We start from the raw sequence: 23,388 nt of genomic DNA, 5'->3' as shown, positions 1-23,388 counted from the left end.
TCTTTCGTTTAAAGTCCTGTAGTTTGCATCGAGATTAAATCTTTATAATAAATATTATAATTTATTATCAGATACATTTATCTTTCAGTATTCATTTCTAAACAATAATCATTTTCTTTTTTTATTTAAAGAGAATAAAAATAACTTTAATTCCTACCATCTTGTCTAGTGAAGCTCTGTATCATTTTTAACCTTCTAAACTAATTTTTTATTCTCTTTAATGGTTTGATCAATCCTGCATCCTTACATCTGGTAATCTGAGCAACTTCAGTGAAGATAGCAATAATAATAGTCATTATTTTCAATACTCATTTCATACACTTCAGGATCATTTCTGTGATGACAATTGTGCCTATTATTCCCTTCTAAGTTGCTAAACTTTGTGTAATATGTAGATGTAAACTTTAGAGTCTTGAAGTATCAGTATTCTTTTTAAATTTACATGGAATATTTTTTATGGGAAAGCAAAACAAAATTTTATAATAAAATAATAGAAGAATAACATACATTATGTATTGTGATCTTCAAAGTAGTTACTCAGAGGGCAATTGAACTCAGGACCTCGAGCTTGCCAGGAAGATGCTCATGCCACTGAGCTAAGTCTTCAGCCCCAAACCTTATATTTTAATTAATTCTTTTTCTGCATTTCCCTTCTCTTCTCTAAGAATTGCAAAGAAGCTGAACTAAGAGCCTTTTTTCTTAATATAACATTTAAAACTAATTTTGAACATTTATTTTCTTTTTGATCTACTCTATATATAATTTATTTTTCTGCTCTGGTACAAAGTAACTACCTTAATAAGTTTAGAGGAACACATAATAACCAAGTGAAAGTAGAATATAATATTACATATTCTAGAACTGTACTTGGGGTCAGACAAAGGATTGTGACATGAGATTAAAAATAAAATCTGATATTTGAAATAATAAAAATACCTTTTGCTAAATTTATTTTATTTTAACTGATACACAAAGAATTAAAATTGTACAGATTGATGAACTGCATGATTTTTAAATGCTTGTAAATATTTTATAAGGTTTATATCAGGTTAAACATGTCTATCTCCTTAACTATATATCATTTCCTGATATTGAAAGCATTCTGACCCTTCTCTTCAGAACTGTGAGAGATACAGTATCCATCATCTATATTTACCCAACTATGTAACCTCAATATTACTTGTTATACTTATCTGAGGATCAGTTAGCACCCACTGACCAAGCTTTCCCCATTCTGCCTCCTTGACAAGTCCTAAGCAACATTCTTCTTTGAACTGTCATGATAGGAGCATTTTTATATTCTATACATATGAGCGAGTTCAAGCAACACTTTTGTTTCTGGACCTGACTTGTATCACTTAACACAATGATCTCTACTTCTCTCTGGGGTTAATGGATACCTCATGGTGGTATTAATTTGCATTTCCTTGATGATCAGTGGTATTCAGCATTTTCTCATCTGATAACTGTTGTTTGATTTCTATTACAAATTTTAATCTGGTTATTTATTTTTTGTTGTTGATATTATTGTGTGTGTGTGTGTGCTACTATGAATTGAACTCAAGGCATTAGCAATGTCCTTTTCTCCAGTCATTTGTGTATATTTTATTTTTCAATACCATCCCCCTTATCCGCCTTATCCCTTTGCTATAGCCCCCACAGTGCTTGGCTTGCTCTTGAACTTTTGAAGTCTTTATGTATTCTGGCTATCAGTTCTTAGCTAGATACATAGGTGGCAAATATTGTCTTCCATTCTGTAATTGTCTTTTCACTGTGTTTATTGATTTCTTGATGTGCAGAAGCTTTTTGGTTTGATGTAATCCTGTTGGTTTTGCTTTGTTTTGTTTTTGCTTTGTTTGCTTTTGCTTTTGACACTGTGTCCCAAACAATTTATTCATGCCATGCCTTGCAATTTTTCTCTAGATTTTCTTCTAGAAGTTTTAGACTTGCTACATTTACATTTTTCTTCTTAATCCATTTGGAGTTGATTTTTTAAGAGATAGGGTTGTGATTTCCTTTTTCTGCATATGTCTTAGTGAATAATGAAACAATTAACTTATTGTCCAACTAGTAATATCTGGCTTGGAGAAGCGCCTGAAAGAATGGTGCTTTATATTAATGGACTATTGAACTGTAAAACTATACTTTTTCTTCTTACCTTAATTTTGGATAATGTGAGCATTAATGTTCATAATGCATTCAGTGAATCAATAATGTTTTTCTTCTTTTTTTGCTCTATTTATTTGTAACCTAGGAGAACTAAAAGAAATGTGATCCTGGGAAGAAAGCATACATAAGTGAAACCATTCTTTACTGTGCATATGACTTATCTCCAAACATCCAAGATGTTTCAATTACTTCATTAATGAAAATGAATGCTAGGATTACCGAAGTTTTAAATTATAGATACCTAGTACAAATTTTCTCATATTCTTTTTTTTTTTTTCTTGAGACAGTGTCTCACTATGTAGTTCAAACTTTCCTGAAATTGGCAGGATGTGTCCTGCAAATTTACACACTGTCACTCAAATACAAGCTATTTATACATATGTGCATGTGCACATACATCTGTATATGTAATCTTAATCTAGACTTCAAACCCCAGATAAAATTTGCAAGCATATTTGTCTCAGGGCCACGTGGAAAAGTATCTACAAAGTATCCAGTATGGAGACTGCCATTATGTATTTTCCAGTTTGTTTTGTTTTTGCGGTATTGGGGATCGAATTCACGACCTTGAACTGATAGCCGGGTTCTTATGCTACTGAGCTATTTCCCCAGCCCTGTATTTCCCAGTTTGACTAACAGTGATTTCTACTTAAGGTAAGTAATGGTGGTCATTAAGGAAGACAGTAACTGAAAAGTGCTATAAACTAAACTAGACACTTACTGGAAGGAAAGCAGTATAAGTTGAAATCAAATGAGTGCAGCTCACTAGTAGAGTTCTACTCTGTACCTGCAGTTGTACCATGATACAAACCTTTAACACTTGTAAGTTTTAGTATCCCTTTAACCCTCATCCCCGATTCTTTTGATAATCAAATGATACAGTGCATAAAAGCCTGCAGTACATGTAACCTATAATTTTAGAATAGATACTAGTTTTCAAGTAAAAAAATAACCCAAATATAATATATTTAATTTATCCTTTCATATGTTGCTGAATATATATGTGGTATTTGCATACAATGGTGTATTACTTGATGGTAATGGAAGATAAATTTCTGTAATTTGTAGGAAAATGGATTCACTTTGAGAGCATAATGTTAAGTGAAATAAAACAGAGAAGATTAAATATCACAGTTCCTCTGACATGAGAAACTCAAAGTATAAATGAAGAGTAAAATAAAGGATAACAGTAGGCAGCATTTCTCAAACACTAAAGGGATCAAGAGACGGAGGGAGTGAGGAGGGATGGGGAAAGGAGAAATATAAAGGAGTTAAGATATGTTATTTCAACCACTGTTAATTCCTATCTTTTTATTTTGCAACCCTGGGTCACTTTTAATGTTCTTGCTTTGTTTTGTTTAGTTTGGGATGTTGGTATGCTGTTATTGTTCCTTTTTACTTTCTTTTACTACTCTGTTTAAAATAGAAAAATATTTTTAAAAATTTAAAAATATGTGTTATGTACATGTACTAACCCCACACAAGTGTAAACATTTTATACTGCAAACATGCACTAATAAAAACAAATAAAAAACAAAGTTAAATACACCTAAGTTGGAAGCAGTGTACTTTGATTTATTATAATAGATTTTTGAGTTATATATTTTTGGCTTATTAATCTGGTTCATAATCTTTACTTATGATGACTAATTTTATAAGGACTTATAAGATAAATGAATCTGATACTGGCAATAAGAGAAGTTATGGACAGGCAAGGGAAAAATGAATTGTGATGGATTTGTACATGCACCAATTTACAACACTGAAGGTAATAATTATGTACTGCAAGCATGTGCTAGCATTTTTTTTTTTTAAAAAAAGGAAGCTTGGGGGGCTGGGGATTTAGCTCAGCGGCAAAGCGCCTGCCTGGCAAGTGCAAGGTCGTGAGTTCGGTTCCCGGTACCAGAGAAAAACCAAAAAAAAAAAAAAAAAGGAAGCTTGTGTGCAAAACCTTTCCTTGTGTATAAAGTTGGGTCTGTCTTTTCATCTAAACATCTAAACATAATTTTTCATTTTCAATGAGTGTTGGAAGATGAGGTATGCTAAATATGTACGTATAGTAATAAATTGATTAGTATTACTTTCTGTAAGTAGTGATTTATAAACAAAAGAGCTATTTCCTAAAAGAAAAGAGTAATTGGATCTCTGTAGAGGAAGTGATAATTCATAAGTGGGTTAGTAACATTTTTATCATGCCATTGATATGAGATAAAATTTCATGTACATAGGAAATTGTATTGTAACTTACAATTAATGAAAAATGAAGTAATTTGGTATTTTTAATAAAAATAAATGGAACAATGAATTCAGATTCTCTAATGTAATAAACTCTATTAAAATTAAATAGTTTCCAGTAATACAGGTCATGTTGCAATTTTTCCACCCTCTCTTTACTGCATTTAGAATTTTTACATTTGGATTAAATTAAAACATCCATCTAAACTTTTATTTCCTTTTAGTATTAATTAATGTTCCTCTGTGCACTCTGGATTTTTTTCTGGCTGAAAGATTCTCATAATATTTTATTGATTTTATATTCTCTATAGTCTTTCCTAATAAGTTATATGCTTCATAAATAATAAAAAAGTTTATAATCAGTATTATGAGTCATATACTCTTAAAATACAAAGAAATCTTTAGGAATAAAATAATTTTGAATAATTGGAAGAAGAAATAATTTAACAAATAAAAGTGTCGTTACATTTTTTATTCAGTTGGGTTTTGTTCTCTTCAAAACATAACTGTTAGATAAGTAAGATTTCCCAGTTGAAGTTGCTAGATATACAAGTACCAGGAATTCATTCAGAATCAGAATTGGTGAAGATAGAATTGGAAAATACTGAAAAATTTTACTGATAAATTCTTCTTCCTTATTATTTATTATAGTCACATAGAAAAATCAATGGTTATAGCCATTTATAATATGAACAACCTATTTCTAAATATACATAACTCAATTCATATAATACATTATAAAATTCATCATCAAAAAATCATTACACAATGGGCATTTCTAGGAAAATGGATTCACTTTGAGACTATGAGAGACTATGTCAAGATATGCAGTTTGAACACTGCATAATTTCTCTTATATGACAAATTTAATAGGAAAAAGATATTGTATTCTAAGTATGTTTCTTGTTTCATTCCAGTATAGGGTGAGAGACCAGTTTGCACATTTACATTTCCTTGTACACGTTCAAATCTTTATTATTGCTATAACTATTGTCTATTTTGAATAAAAAACTAAATTACCTCAATATGAAAATCAATGAAGATGGTGAATAGTTCCGGGGTGCCTAGATTTGGGGAAGAGTTATGGGACACGGTAACTAGTGTGCAGAGTGACTTGGCTTAGATTAACAAAAATGTTCTCAATTTTATTCATGGCATGGTTATACAACTCTGGCAATGTATTAAAATCTATGGAATTTTATACAATAAATTTACAAATTACAGCATGTAAATATTTCTTCAATAGTGCTGTTATTTAAAAAATAAAGTTCCTCTATTACTGATCCTCAGAAAATGATTACACAATATCATCTTCATATTAAGAACAAAAATGGTAATTTATACTCATTAAGCCAAGAACAGTGCTAAGTATAAATAGCTGTTATTATCATCTGTAGTTGATGGGATTGAGGATAAGTTAATTAAATAATTGGAAGCAATGTGGTACAACTACTCTGTGTCTGAGTCATTATTAAAGCAGAGCCGTGATGTAAATTGCACTAAGCAATGGTGTGTGTGTGTGTGTGTGTGTGTGTGTGTGTGTGTGTGGTCTTGCATTAGTTTTTTATATACCTGCTATGATTTGTGTCTATATGTACCCCCAACGCCTCATTCAGTCATGGGGTGGACACTTAGAGTTTATGATTGATCCATGGTCTAATGCTGGGATTATGAGTGTGAGTGCTACACCCACCCTGGGACGGAAAGTTTGCATGTGTAAGGGAGAGAAAGAGGCTGCTTGCTGCTGCTCCTCCCTTTTGCTCTTGTTGCTTTTGCTGGTTTTGGCCTCTATGAACAGTTGCCCTGTGCCATACATCACTCTGTCTTGGAGCCAGTCAAGTATGGACCGAAACCTCCACAAACTGTGAGCTAAATAAACCTTTCCTTCCTTCATTTTGGGTGTTGGGTACTTTGTCTCAGCAATGAGAGAAAAGTACCCAAGACAATACCAGTATATGGTTGGCCAGGCAGTTCATTTTGAATTCCATCAGAAGTCTGTACGCTGAGGTAAAAGAAGTTGCTTATCTACAAACTACAATAGTGATTAAGATTACATATGTTCGAAAATGTAGAAGAGGGGTAGAGACTCAGCATGCAGCAAGCCCTGGGTACTTCCTCCCAATTAAAAAAAAAAAACAAAACAGAATATAAAAGGTAACAGAGAATAAAAAAAAGTTGGGTAAAGAACAGTTGAATTGTAGTATGAATTATAGTATGAATGAAATAGTATGAAGAGGAAAGTACTACAGATTGTGGAAATGAGTGCAATTTCCTTTGTATTTTCAATATCTTCCTTAAGAACAATTGTTAGAAATGTTGTTCATCGGGGCTGGGGATTTAGCTCAGCGGCAAAAAGCGCCTGCCTGGCAAGCGCAAGGTCGTGAGTTCGGTTCCCGGTACCGGAGAAAAACCAAAAAAAAAAAAAAAAAAAAAAAGAAATGTTGTTCATCACTTCGCTTAAATTTAGAAGCTTTGTTATGGCTTGAATGTGTCTCTTAAAGTTCAAGTGACACAGACTTTATGTTCAGCAAGTTTTGAGAGATGTAGGACATTTAAGAACCAATTATGTCAGTGTTAGTGAGGAGAGCTGGCACTGTGAGAGTGGATTTATTGTAATTTGTTGTTCTCTGGCTTTTTCTCCATCTCTGCTTCTTCAGCTCTTGCTCTTTCTCTTCTCTCCTCATCTTCTTCTCATTGGCTTTCTTATTCTCCTTCTCTTTCTTGTCCTTCTCCTTCTTCTCTTCCTTTTCCTCCTTCTCCTTCTCTGTTTCTCTTTCCCTTCCTCTCTCATTCTCTCTCTCTTTCTCCTAATAAATATCTTTTCTAGCCTCCATAGGTACGAAAAATAAATCTGTTGCTTGCAAATTATGCAGTCTGAAGTTTTCTAATGTAGCATCTTACACAAATTCAGATATGCTTCTATTTGGCTGATTGTTTTCAAAAAATGAAGGGAAAGATATGTGTGAATTCTAATAGGGGCTGTTAAGGGCCACTGAACTCCTCACATTGGTACTTCCTTCACTTATTTGTAATATGGAAGCATGTAAGTATAAGAGAAAGCTACATGTGGCAAAAATTGATCATATTGAACATATAGAAATAGATAGACAATTTTTACTTCTTATTAAGTTTCAAGTGTAAGAAAAAATATGCACTGCTCCAACAGTGATGAAAATACAGAAAAAGAGAAATAATATAGACATGAATATATTTTTAATAATAATAGTTTTATTCTTTGAAATAATATTTTTACATTGTATATTAAAGTTAATTTCATATTTTCATTTGGTAATTTATTTATTTTTCCTAAATTCACTTTCCTCTGATGTCTGGTCAGCACACTTGCCTAAGTCAATGCAGTAGAATAGTTTTTTACTTGATGAATGCATTCTTCAATATTTTTTTATTGCTTAAATTATTTGAGTACCCTGTCCTGATCATACATAGTACATTTTGAATAATTTATAATACAGATTATCTCACAGCCTGATAAACCAAAAAAATTCATGGTCACAAATTCTGAGAGGTGCACCCTGTACAACAGAAATGTATTAAGCCATGCTGCTTCGTTGTTATTCTGAATAGATTCTGTTTAGCATTTGTGTTGTTGGGTAAATGACTACATCACCAATTCGGTGAATTAAAAACAAAATTAATTGTCAAGAAAGTATAACTTATTCTATTTTCTATTTAATGGCTCTATACAGAACTAAATTTTCTTCAAAACTCACAAGAAGACTAGGAAGTATCTTGTTCTGCTGTTGATTTCTCACATAATAAAATCATTCTTGTAAAGTATTATACATTATAGGAACATGAAAACAACATTTGGTGATTTGTAATTAAAAGCAATATCAAAAAGAGAATAAGGGGGTTGGGGATTTAGCTCAGTGACAAAAGCGCCTGCCTGGCAAGCGCAAGGTCATGAGTTCGGTTCCCAGTACCGGAGAAAAACCAAAAAAAAAAAAAAAAAAAAAGAGAGAGAATAAGAACAAATACAGCACAGGGAAGAATTTGAAGAAATAATATGCACAAAATGCTCCTGGTTTGACAAAACATTTGACTCTGAAAATACTCAAAGTCCACTGAGATTCATACATGCCTAATTCAGGAAAAGTTATTCCCCTCTACTTGTAAAATCTGTGACTTCTAAGTAATAAAAGGAAATGAAATCTCTTTAGCTTTGTAACATTGAAGTTACTTAGAAAGTAAAACATACAATGTTTTAAACCTCTCATCTTTAACAGCAGAAGCTGTAAGAATTTAGGAGACGAGTCCTCCAACCAAAGATCATATATCTAGTTAGTATATTATTTTTCATATAGTTTATATATTTCATATATTTTATTTATATATATATATTACTTACATACAGTTTTACGTTCTTAAAGTAGAATAAATTTTCTAGTACAATTTCAACCATTCAAAATCCTTATCAAGCTGGGGACGCAGCTCAGCGGCATAGCATCTGCCTGGCAAGTGCAAGGTCCTAAATTCGATTCCCAGTACCAAAAAATAAAAAGAACAATACAAAATCCTTATTAAGATGAATTCACCTACAGAGAACACTTAACAAAGAACTTTTTACTTGATAGAAACAACAAAACAAGAGATATCAACACAGGGGACAAGGAAGAGAAAGTCTAATTAGAACCAATATACCTTAAAATGTGTAAGTACAGGAGCACGTGTGTATGGGGTGGATGTATTTCTTGCATATGAGTGCATGTGTGTTTGTACATGAAAGAGGTAGAATGAATTTTAAATGGATTAAGTTATAAACTAAAGTTATGAATTCTGATGCAAGTAAAATCCTTTCTTTAGAAGAAATTACTACAAGAAGACATAAAGATCTAAACCTGGATACAATAATCTGTCAGCAAAACAAAAACTGAGACAATTTGATTGAAGTAAAGTACTTTCAAACACAGCAGAGTTTTGAGTAATCAGGTGCAATGAAATTATCTAAGCCGTCTTGCCATGGAAAGGCTTTAAGAAACTGGAGAATGTGATTGTTAGGATCAGGCACACATAATTATAATTTTTCTGAGTTTACACTTCTACATTGGAAGCCTTGTTCCCTGTGAAATCAGCTCTGCCAGTCACGAGTGTGGAATTAGAAGACTTTGTATTTTGTTTAAATTTTGATTTGCTTTACAAAGTTGGGTAGTGATTAGTTTGATTAAAACTTCTGAGTTTCCAAATTAAAACTATGTGTCATATATAACACACCAGGCAGTATGGAAGTTGTCTGAGAAGGTAGCATTCACTGCAAAAAGTCACCAACATATTTTGACAACTCTTCACAATCATTTCTTATTTTCTAATACTTTGTGCTGAAAATATAGACTTTTACAAATACTAACTTAACTTCATGAAGCCTTAAAAACTCAACAAACCTGTATAACCAGCACCTATTCAATAAGTAGAACATGGGCTATACTCTTGAAATCACCATGGATTTTATTTGAACAGTGTGCTCACAAGAGAAGATTATGACCCGATTTCTGCCATATTTTGGCTTTTATCATTTTTGAGTTTCAAAGAAGTGAAATTAACTTACGTATTTTATCTTGCTTTTGACATTATTTTGCTTAGTCTTACTTTTGTGAGAGAGATCTATATCATTTCATATGCTTGAAATGTATTCATTTATTGTTGCACGATAATAAATGGCGTATTTATATGTTAATGAATTCATCCATTTGGATTTAATGAGCAACTCATTAATATCCACATGGGGGTATAATAAATGCCATCATTATCATGATTGTCTGAGAACCTTAATTTTAATAACATGCGTGCATTTGCAGGGTAATAATACATTTGTTCTTATCCTTCTTTCATAAAGAGTAGTGAAAGATACTTAAGCAAAACTGTGAATAATATTTATATAATAAAGCATATGTTGGGGGCTGGGGATTTAGCTCAGCAGCACAGTGCTGTCTGGCAAGTGTAAGGTCATGAGTTCAATTCCTGGTACCAGAAAAAATAAATAAATAAATAAATAAATAAATAAAGCATAGGTCAAGTATTAGCAAATGTGAGATTAAATTTTTAGACTTTAAAATGTAATACAAAAATATATTTATAACCATATTTTATATATTCTTAGGGTTTTTTTCTTTTTTTTGGTTTTTTTCTGGTACCGGGAACCGAACTCATGACCTTGCGCTTGCCAGGCAGGCGCTTTGCCACTGAGCTAAATCCCCAGCCCTATTCTTAGATTTTTCAAACAGGCAAATTTCACACATCTGATGCAGGAATTTTAGCACCATAATATAATTTTTAAAATTTTATTATATCATAATTATAATACTATTTTGTACATTTTTATTGGTGTAATCAAGCCTGATAGATTTCTGAATATATAGGTTTCAGGAAAGAAGTTATTTTTTAAAATAGATTTTTCAGTAAAACAATCTTAGAGAAAAAAATGAAACTGCAATTTAACAAAAAGTCAAAACCACCCTTCCTACCTAAACTAAATTCCCTTGCCTTTCTCTTTGACTTGCTTTCTTAAATTATCTCCCCAGCAGCTGGTCACAAGCCTTTTCCTTTATCCTTTCATACCTTTCCTTAGGTGTTTTATAAAAAAATAAGCCTTTTATAGGTAGAACTTTCTTCTTATTTCTTTAGCTTTCTTTATACTTGGTCTTAGCGGCTGATCTATCCTCTCCCAGACTCTCGGAACCACATAAATTATTATTTTTTTTTACTTCTCATGGGATATGTCAAATCTATCAATATCTTTTTGTTTTGTCCACCTTCCAGTTTTCCCTTTTATTTTTCAATTTTGTTCTTTAAGTGTTAAACATACCCATAAACACACACACACTCACACACAATTGAGAGCAAACTATATATTAATTATACTATATTATATTACTTATGTCTTAACTTTTCCTGCATCATGCACAGTCACTTAGTGCCCACCCTCAAGGATCATGCTCTGGGTTGGTGCTGGATCCACACATGTTTTATTCATACCCTGTCTCTATTTTCCATGTCATCAGCCACGACAGTCCCTATTCCCAGTCACTGAATAGGGAAATATCATCCAAAACATTTGGTTCTGTCTCTACACTATTTCCAAAGATAACAGCATTTAGTTACATTAAATATATTTTTGCCCTACTAAAATTCTATTTCCCAATTAAAAATTTAATAATCTTTGATATTTTATATAATGAACTATGAACATTTGCCTAACATTTTCATTGTCCATATTTTTTAATAGTGACTTTATCTTATTATTTATATGTACAATGCTTCTTTAAAGTACCAGAATGTTGCATATCCTCAAATATTTGCTTATGCAATTAATTTAAGTTACTATAAACTTAAAAGTTTTATCATGAGGCTTGATGTAATGGAACAATCACAGAAATTTCAATCCAAAAATTCATCATTTATTTGTCAAACATTTGCTATAGTAATATTATGTCATTTCATAAATTGTCAAAAATACTTTACCTTTTTTGAAAGACAAATTTAAAGTTTCTTCATTATGAGAGTTAATGTGTAGATTAAATAGCTGATATTTTGAGGACAACTTTATTGTAAAACAGAAAAATAATTGTAGTGTACATGTCTTTTCTTACTATATTGCTATGCATACATCTGTCTATCTGTAATACGATGAATTTTGTCCCCATATGAATGTATTGGAACTTACTTTATCAGAATTTGGCCTTATTGGAAAGGGGAAGAAAAAACTTTACAGAAATAATTAAGTTATGTTCAATTTGAATGACATCATGAAGAGGGGAGCTGTGGTCACACAAAAATAAAAATGAACAGGAGGAAGACTAAATAAAAGCGGGAGAATGCATACAAAGAAGACTGGCAGATATATCAACCAGCCACAGGATGCCAGACTGTCGGCAACCCTGCAAAATATAGAAAATGATCATGTCGCAGATTCTCTCTCATTGTCCTCAGACAGCACGAACCAATTCTTATTAAGCTAACTCCGCCAAATTTACTTATTTATTTACTTAGTGGTGGGGAGGGTTACCAAGAATCAAACTCATGACCTTTCGATTGCCAAGCAGGCGCTGTGCCACTCAGCTGTATCCCCACCCCACCTCCAGCCTCTACATTTTAAAATACTCATTCTGCGGTAACTTTTTATGTCGGGGCTTAAAAATATTCTCCCTTATCTCTCAATTTACTTGACTATGATTTGTCTGTCATATGTCCTCTGTCTCTGTTATATTCTTGTATTACAAATATACGTGCCCTGTTTTGATCAAAAGGTAGAGAAAGTTCCTTGTTGTGACACTGATTATTTCATCTGCTACATTTCACTTGTCTTACCGACACTTGCAATTTTATACGTTGACTTCCCAGGTCCATGTTACTAAACAGCACACGAGGTTGATTGCATATTTGGATTTCAAATTTTATGGGTTATTTTACCCTTTGTTATTCAAAATACTTTCTTTTGTCTTGTGGGCTTACATAAATATTCTAGAAGAGACTTGTCCTTCATGGCAGGGCATAAGAGATTGGATGATACCTTCCCTTACTTTAAGGTAATCCTATTTTGGGGACAAGCATGTTATTTCTCAGCTTCTGAGTTTGATCACAATACAGTAATATTTCCTAATCAAGAATTCAAACTCAGAGATTTGAGATCTTAATTACTATTCTCTATTATCTATTATCAGAATTATTCCACCAATACAGAGGTAATTTGATATGGATACAAAGGTGCCTAGTAATCATTGATAGATTTCACAAAGGAAAGAAATGTTTGCCATTAGATATAAGTATCCCTTTACAATGAATGCCTATTCAGATGTCATTTAGAAAAGCATAGCAACCAAAATGTATGAGGTAACTAAATGCACGTGTGTGTGTATACAAGCACATATGCATGGATTCAAACAACTAGATTTTAAAAGACAATGCTCTAACATTTATTGAAATACTGTTATCCAATTAGATGATATTTGTAGAGTTAGATCATGGAATTCAATATTTTAATTGCAACAGAGCACATGGATTAATTTTTCTCAAATCAAGTCATTCAATAAACTCTTAGAGAACATTCATTTGCTTAGTGTGCCAATTCTGGAAAGATATATAAATTAGTACTGGCACTATTGATCCAACAGACCAATTTTGCTCTGGGAATATAAAAACAGGTAGCATAAATCTACCTTACTGACTAAATGTGTAATTTCTTGCTAAGATTGTTTTTCATCTCTCTTAGGGGTGGCATAAAAGCTTAAAAATATTGTAAAATGTTTAAAAAATCTCCAACTCAAAGACCGGAAATAGTATACCTGGAGAAATAGTATCAGTGTGGTTAGACAGATTAATAACAAATAACTAAAAAGATTTTTTTAGTGTAGAAAGATTTTTTTAATGTAGAAATGCTTTGAATCTTTTCTACTGCTTCCATATACTGAGGAAAATTAAATTTGATAAAAGTATAGATTTTTCTTACCTTTAATTTTGTACAGGTTTGGGGCTGGGGATTTAACTCAGCGGCACAGCGCCTGGCTGGCAAGCACAAGGTCGTGAGTTTGATTCCTGGTACCAGAAAACAAACAAACAAACAAACACAAGTTGTACAGGTTCAATTACAAAGAAATTGTATAGGAGTATTGAATAAAATTATAAAATTCATAGTATAGTCTTCTTCATTTAAATTATCACAATTCAGATTCACCAAATTTTTATATTTTATGCTAAACTATTTTCTATTATGTATAGTTCGACCTAAAATTTATAGATTCTCTATGTAAATTCTCTATTCTCTATAGATTCTCTTGACTCATTAAATGTTTAACTTCATGTTCCTCTCTGCAAGTGCTAAGCCAATTAATTTTAGGCTGAATACTTATAAAAGTTCACTCACAATACTGGTACCTTGAAATGTGCTTGTGGTTGAAGAATAAATAATTATGGATTATACAGACTGCGGTCAGTTGGTACAAAAAGACTATACAATATCTGAGAGTCAAATAACAATTAGTAAATGATCAAATTATTATAAGAAGTGGATTTTGGTGGAATTTGTGAAAACAAAGAAATCCAACAAAGGAATCTAAAGAGATGATTGATATAATACTGGTAAGATGCATTTTGTCTAGTTTTGGGGTTTATATTTTTCCTATCGTTCTTGAAAATAGAATGAGCACATGTATTCACATAAATAAAGTGTTATTTTATATTATTCATACCTTTTGCATGACTGACAATAAAACTCCAAGCTCCCTGCTTGGGAGAAAGCACTTTAACATTGAGCTATTACGCCGGCCCTTTGTTATTTTAAATTTTCTGCTTCTGAGATCTATGCAAGATTTAAACCCAGTGGTCTAGATTCCAAGATTTATATTCAGTGGTATAGATTTCAAGCTAAAATACTTCCAATGTGATTAAAATTCTAAAGAACTTAATTTTTTAGTAATTGATATTTTTCTACTTAAATTGTTTTGAGGGAGCCAATCAATCAATTAAACATGAGAAAATTGATACAAAAGTAATAATTACTTCACATAAGATACAAAAATTTCATGGGTCATTTATTAAGTTTCGGAGGAAGAAGTAGATCACCATAAACATATTAAAGTGCACAAAAACACTGAAATATACCTGTTTCACATTTCCAAAAGTTTTTTACAAACTTGATAAATAAAATGGTTAATAATTTAGTTCCAAATAAGCACACATATGATTAATTCAGAATCTAATGGTCCTCATCACTATATAAACTGAGTTTTCATGGAAAAAATTATCATGTTCTGAAATTATCTGGAAAGCTGAAAAATATATTTCAGCCGTACTGTAAATGTAACTGGATCTTTTTAAGCATTTTTCCTAAACTGTAGTAATACAATTAAATACTGAAAGGAATACAAATTATCACATTTAATGTTATCAAATGCTATAATCATTTGGTAGTACTATATGTGTTTTCAAATTTTCAAGTTCTTAGCCTTCTAATTTCTTTCAGACGTGTTCTTTTTAAGAAATGTTAGCTTTGGGAGTAAATAAAATTTGAATGCCAGGCAATGGGTGCCATTTGTAATGATTTTTGGATATCAGTAAAACAGTATATTTTTACTAAAAAATGTGAAGATTGGTGGTAGTTTATCAATGATGAGGATATACTTAATTCTACTAAATTGTCAATTGAAATATTTAAATAGTAAATTTTATCTTTTATATATTTTAGCATAATAAATATAACAACATTTTACTTGCTAGGAATATAAGAATGTAAATTTTAATATCAGATTATAAAGGTCTAAATTCTTGTTTTATAGTTGACTTCTTTAGTAACATTAATCAAATTAATTAATATAGCTCAGCTCAATTTCTTCATCTCAAATGATCTAATGTTCACATATACTTTGGACATTAGTTGCTGGAATTAAATGAAATGTGAAAGATTTGGTTTCATACTTAAGGACCCATAAAGGAGATAATTCAAAATCTGAAATTTGTAACACAATTTCTTGCAACACTAGATTTGTTAACAACTTTTGTAATTGTATAAGAACTTTAATTTACATTTAAATGATACAATCGTTGAACATTTTGTGGGAATCAGAAGCCACTGTATTGACTATCCCAGTGCTGTGTTAAGGACTGCTTCCCCCTCACAGAAACTTCCTGCACAGCTGTAGAGTTACAGGCAGCCAAACATTATAGAAAATTCCCTGAGAAAATGCTATTCTATATCAAAAGCTGTAGAAACCCATTGATATAAACCTGTCAATAGATCATGGTCTGAGGTACTTGACTAGTGAAGCTAGAAAACAATGACAAAGAAAAAACTGAATTGCTCTATGGTCTGCCCAGAAACATCTACAAAACCATTGCATCCCAGTGCCAGCAAGAAACAACCATGTAATGGCACTGGGAGGTCATCAAAGGTGTGTGTTTTGTCACATTCATCTTTCCCAATTTCAACAGCTATCATCTAACGAATTTCCGGAAAGAAAATTCTAAGGAAAATTCTGACAATAATATATTTGAGCAGATAGCAGAATAAATTACAATATTTGGAAAATTGAATTCTTTTGATATGAGAACACTCAAAAGCCTTTTACACACTGCTGTATGTTGTTCGTGGCTTCTATTTTGCTGAAACAAGAAATATATCAAGTGACTATTAAGATTCGAATGAAATGTAATATTTGAGAATATAGCAACTGAAAGAAAGAATAAGCATGTTAGTCATTGCCTCCAATGTAATGCATAAGTAAGGATGTGACTTTCCCCATTTTTGAAAAATTAAAAGGGAGAATGCCATGTGATTTAAGTATTTTACTATTAATTTAAATAATGATTATACTGGATTGATCTGTAAATATTATGTAAAGACTGCAGGGATGATATTTCTATGAAAATTATTGCTGTCATTTTTATTTTCAATGACAAATTCCTCAAATTTAAGTGAAAATTTAAGTTTTAGAGATCTGTATATAGCGAACAAATTTATAAATTATACATTAATACATAATTACATATGTATGTATATACATTTCTATCAATGTGTGTGTACATATGCTTCTAAAATCCTAATATATATAAAAGTCATGTTGTGTATCTTTACTTCAAGCCCTGAATTTATAAATGGCAAACTTTTGTTGAGAAAATAAGGGCTTATGATCATCTGTTTTTGTCAACCAGTTAATGCATAACCTTATTTTATGTGTTCTTCTAGTTAATATCTTATTAATATGTAGTGTTCACTCACAAACAATAAACTCAAGCAAACATCCTAAAATTCGTGTCCTTAGGAACCTTTTCTACCACATATATTTTCATTGCAAGGCACATAGCAGCGCTCTTATTTTGGAAACATTAGATATCACTTTAGAGCTATGCTCAGTGAGCATTTTACAGTGAAAACACTACCAGCAAGATTCATTGAGAAAAGCACAAAACATGACACTAAATAGACCCATAAAAGACATCCATTTGCAATTTGAGATTTGAAACAAAAACTAAGCATTGCCTTGTTCCACCTGAGCTAAGAATGTACACGTGGGGAAAACAACTGACGTTTTTCATCACAGAGTTCTTGTCTGAAAATAGCCTCTAAAGCATCCTAAACTTTAATTTGATGATTACAAATAAATATTTTTTTTTCTTTTTTTTCCAGTACAGGGAATCCAACTCACTACCTCGTGCTTGCCAGGCAGCCCCTGGTGATTACAAATAAATATTGATGACAAGAAAAATTTGAGCATACAGGATCAGCAAACAATAAAACCCAACTATATTGATACATGTACATGTAATTCTTTTTTTTTTTTTTTTTGCAGCTTTATAACTGTATTTGAAAGTTAGTTCTGGTCCACATTTACTGTCTGGAGATTTTTGAACACGATAACAGGGACATAGGTACAGCTTGTTTGGTGAATCTTCATCCTCGCTATGTTTTTCAGGACAACCGTACATGGATACGATATGGGACACTGCTTATTCCTTTGGCCCAGACAGCTTTCATAAGTCTGGTATCAGTGCTGATATCTGGTGTCCCCATCTCCTTCATGGCAAATTTCCGGATCTCCTTAAGTGCCTGAGGGTTCCGCTTCTTGAAGCTCACTCCATGGATGCGCTTGTGAATGCTGATTGTGTATTCTCGGGTCACCACCTCATTGTTGGCAGAACAGCCCTTCTTCTTGTACCCTTCTTTGCGGAAGCCATTCGGCTGGGCCCAAGGAGGAAAGGTACATGTAATATTAACTGTAATACATATATACACACATACATGTATACATACACATATACATGTGAAGATAAGTATCTTTTAGCTTTATTTACATATGCATGCACATATATGCACAGGTATTTATATACCCATATGTGCACACACATATATGCATGCACATATATAATACACATATGTACACACTTGCATATACATATAGATGACAACAATCAGTAATATGTATTTGCTCTTATTTGTATCACTTTTAGAGGAATGATGCTAATGTTAAAGACAGTGTATGTGCTTCATAATAAAATGTGAATATATATATATAAGCATATTAGACACAAGAGACAATACAGACATGTGGAAGAATATGAGGTATTCAAAATCTAATGCAGTAATACTCATGCCTTATCACTACTAAAGCAAAATAGAAAAAAATACCAATTAGTGAAACTTTCGGAAATTCAAAATCCACACTTAAAATGTCATAACACTTTTTAAATATAGAATTATAAGATTTATTCTTGTTTTCTTAAAATAATAATGAGATTTATGAACAAAATATGTTTCTCAGTTCACAGCACACATTTAAATTAGATTTTTTTGGTCAGATGCCAGTATATCAAGCAGTTAGACAACTGATTTCATGGACTGGTCATGGCAAAATCAACAAATTTCATAGTGTGGAATGAATTAATGAAAACAGCTGCAAAAATACAAATAATATCAAATGCCTTTTAGATGTTTCTAATGAACAGGATGAACATAAATAAAAGTTCATCTAAATGTAGAACTTCATATTTCTTTTTTGTTTCACAAGGTCATCCAATACTGTACCAAGTAATTCTAAATGTTAACTATTTAGCTATGAAATAAATTCTTAAAATTCTTTTTCCTTAATACAAGCAGATCCTTCTGGATTACTGCATATATTTATATCTTAAAATGGTATGTATACATTGTTTTTAATTCTGTGTCAAAAATTTTTCTAATCTTTCTTTAAATTAGAATTATGCATCCATTTATATTCTGTAAATTAGAATTACTAAAAATAATGCCAATTACATTTTTAAAATGTATCCACATCCCACAATAATACATTAATCCCCTTTATGTAATAATTATATTCTGTTCTATTGAATAATACTTTGTATATCTTCTTATCGGAAGTCATCTCCTCCCAGAGTCAAGTGAGTGCTGGGAATCTTAGCTTGAAAAGTGTATCTCAGAAGAATTAACAAAAAATCTAGAATTGAAAGAAATAAAAACACTCATATCATGGCTTCCATTAATTACAGAGTGAGCCCATAAACAACATGTATTTAATTCAGTAACTAACAATAGACCTACTATACTAGTATTTGGAAAAAAAAATAGTAAAGTAAAAGGTACTGTTATAAGCAACAAGGTGGATGAATATTGAAAACATTAAGTTAAAGTAAAGGATTCCTGGAGTAAAACCTACCTATAGGAGATTCTGTGTGCATGAAATACACTGTGTCAGAAAGTCTGCCAGGCTGAAAGTAGATGAATGAGAGCCTGAGGCTAGGAAGATGGGCTCAAGAAGGACAGAGAAGTTAATGAGAATGGGTGTGAGTCCTCTTTTGAGAAAATGTTGCAAAAATTATTCTAAAATTGTTTTCAATGTTCACAGAAATCTGTGAATGGACGAAAACATTGACCTGTACATTTTAAATGAGTGAATTATATGTGTATTAGATATAAAAAAAGTTATTTCAAAAAAGACAACAGAACATATATATATGTCAGAATAATTTTTCTAGTCTCTAAAATTATACAGCAATGTGATTGTTTCTTTCAGATTACTATATAGCAGGTATCTATAAAATCATATGAAACTTGATAGTGAGTTCTAGTCAAATAGTAAATAGCCAGAACAAACATAGCTATTTCCTCTGGAAAATTAAGTCATCTTATGTAGATTTATTAAATAGTGCTCCCAGTAAAATAAGTAAGAATCACCTTATACAAGTATAAGTACTTTATTACTTATATTTTCGGCAGTGAAGGCAGAACCCAAGGTCTTCGCACTGAGCTACAATCCCAACGCTTTTTATATTATTTTTATTTTTCTTAATTTAAGAGTTGAAGTAGCTAAATTGCCCAGGCCGTGCTATAACTTGCTATCCTTTGCCTCAGCTTTCCAGAGTGCCAGGAATATAGGTCTATGCATCCATTCTTGGCTCAGTATTTATTTGTATAAAAAAATAAACTACATGAACAAGAGCTATTTAGTAAACAACTTATACATGGAAGTTATTTATTTACCTCCTTGCTGAATGTATCTTTTTATATTTTCTTTCACTTATTTCACAGTTTCAGGATTTTTTCTGAAATGCTTGGATTCTTTTCCCTGGTCTTTTTGAATAATTACCTCACGATCTTGTCTCTGGAAGGCTCACCCTCACTCCAAGAGAAACCCCTGCCCATAAAGTCACAGCAAAATCTAAATCAGTTTGTAGTGTTTGATTGAATTCTTGGGATTCATTTCTATTGCCTTGATCATTCTTTGCCTAAACTCCTTTCAGGTGTCATCAGAAATTAGAACATTAAAAATAATGCCAACTATATTTTAAAAATATATCCATATCCCACAATACATGAATCCCTGTTATGTAATGAATTATATTCCATTTCATTGCATAATAGTCTTTATCTTCTTACCTGAGGTCATCCCCTCCTGGAGTCAAAGGAGTCCTAGGAATCTTAGCTTGAAACCTGTACCTCAAGAGCCTATCTTTTAAAGTCTCAATATGTCTGGCACGTTTTTTCCTGCTCAGAAAATATTTTTATTTGTCACAGACACACATTCAGCCTGGAGCATATGAGAGAGCCTCCAGGCAAAGCTGCAAGGAAAGAAGAAAGCACCTGCTGTACAATACCACCATGTAATAATGATTAATTTATTAGAGTAACTGAGACTATCAAAGTAAAAAAGGGAAATTCTCTTTGGAGGAATGATACAATTACTTATGAAGAAATCCATTAATCTTTTCCCTGAGATTAAAGTAGGTTATGAATAACATGTACACGGACAGCTTGCCAAGTTCATTTAAAAAATAAGTCACATGAAACTGAGAAGAACAGACACTACACTTGATTTAGTCCAAAATCTGAGAAATGTATAGGAAACTAATAACCTCAATGAATGTAAATATTATATAGCATAAACACGAGCTACAAGCAATGATAACAAGAATGCAATGAGAAAGTGGACTTAGAAAAGAGGGAAGGGAGGTGGGAAGGAAAGGGAAGGGAATATAAAGCAATCATTGTTACTTACATGCACCTACCCCCCAAGATGAATGTAAACATCTTGTACTGCAAGCATGTACGAACAAATGAAGAAAAATAAGTTATACACAAACCCTTTTAAAGTACGTAAACTAGGGGCTGGGGACATAGCTCAATGGCACAAGCACCTGCCTGGCAAACCCAAGGTCTGATTTCAATTCATAGTACCAGAAAAAGAAAACAAAGTACATAAATTCCATCAATATTTCCTCTTCTTTTTACATTAAGATTACAAATCAACCCAGTAAAATTTCCCATCAAATATTTTACAATTGGCTATAGATTGTCATGTTTTATCTACCATGTCCACATGCTTTTTCATTTTATTGCAAGGGCACCATTTAATGATAGAAAGCTACTTTCATATTCTCTGCAAAGCAAAAACTTGTTTTCACATTTGATGCACAAATATTTATCTGATAGAATTTTCTTAGTATTTACTACCCTTAATAACTATATAATGTAACTAACTTTGTGTTCCCAGGGAAAACCAAAATGTATTTAACTAAGAAAAAAAGGTAGGTAATATCATAGATATACCATATTAGAAAATATTTTTCAAACACACCATTTCACCATCTGTTACCACATAACATTTCATTTCCACCGGTAAAAATTGAATATAATCATACCATAGGCCCTTTGTAGTACAGAAAAGTAATAATCAATCATATTACAAGTGTTTAATTATAAAGCATAAAACTTTTTAAATTAATTAGAGATCAAGTAAGTATATGCAAATATATTTACGAACTTAATGCTATTCTAAAATTTTAAATGTAAAGAAATTATTTTAGCTGACATTACAGATCTTAAATATTGTTCAAATCATACATTGTATCGCAACAGAGAAATGTACTATTTTAGACAAATACTGTTACAGAATACTAAACATTATATCCTAATAATTTCAGCTTTTCTGACTGCTAAAGCAGTATTGGAACTTTGGAATTCAAGCATAACTAGAATGTTTATAAGAAAATAATTCAAATACTAAGATAAAATAAAATATGTTTTTAATTATTTTGCCTGTGGATTCAATTGAGAAAATGAATACAGATATGTATTTACTGACTTTACTGACTTTTAAGCATAAACAAAGTTTGTATAATTCTGGTTTATCTAATACAGCAACTTATTTATAAAAATTTACAGTTTCATGAAAAAAATTATTAATTTTCTGTTTCTCAAAAGAATACTTTTTAAGGGGCTGGGGATTTAGCTCAGCGGCAAAGTGCCTGCCTGGCAAGCGCAACGTCGTGAGTTCGGTTCCTGGTACCGGAGAAAAACCAACCAACCAAACAAACAAACAAAAGAATACTTTTTAAAATTTAGCACTTTTAAATGACAAAAAAGATATTTTTATTTTCATATCTTCTGTAAACATTAAACTTATAAAAAACATAGCAGCCTTTACAAAAAAATACAAAAATATTTGGAGAAATTTTTTAAATAATATAATGATATTCACCTGAACTAAAACAAAAGGAAAATCAAAAGAATACAAAACAAAACTCTCAGGGCCGGGGATATACCTCAGTGGCACATCACCTGCCTGGCAAGCACAAGGTCCTGAGTTGGATTCCCGGTACAAAATAAATTAATAATCTCCATTATAGACACATGAATGTAGAGCTCTTCATCTTAGTGATGGATAAAATACAAACTGAAACACAAAAACTCACTGGAAAGTATCCAAAACACCAGTTTAAAATAACTTTCGTTTGACAAGTAGACCAGCAAGTCATAAAAAGAGCCTGATGTAGAACCATTTTTTGTCTCTCTGTTAGAGTTAATAGACACCATAACCTAAAATGTTTAACAAATCATCAGATCTAAACTAATTAGTGCAAAATTTTCTGACAGAAATAATAAATAAATGATTCATTATTCACTAACATATGATGTGTTATCAAAATGAAAATCATCAATTTTTAAAACAATTTATTGCAGTAGAAGACACAATGCCACCAAATTTC

The 23,388-nt window shown here is 31.7% G+C and overlaps 1 pseudogene; it reads right to left on the bottom strand.

Moving 5' to 3' along the window:
• Positions 1-17,720: 17,720 nt before the first annotated feature.
• On the bottom strand, positions 17,721-18,150 carry LOC102007353 (annotated as a pseudogene).
• Between the last annotated feature and the right edge of the window lie 5,238 nt (positions 18,151-23,388).

Source organism: Chinchilla lanigera, unplaced genomic scaffold, assembly GCF_000276665.1.
Source record: "Chinchilla lanigera isolate Chin_1 unplaced genomic scaffold, ChiLan1.0 scaffold00025, whole genome shotgun sequence".
Taxonomy (NCBI): domain Eukaryota; kingdom Metazoa; phylum Chordata; class Mammalia; order Rodentia; family Chinchillidae; genus Chinchilla; species Chinchilla lanigera.
The sequence above is the reverse complement of the archived record's forward strand: the minus strand, read 5'-3'. Positions and strand labels throughout refer to the sequence as shown.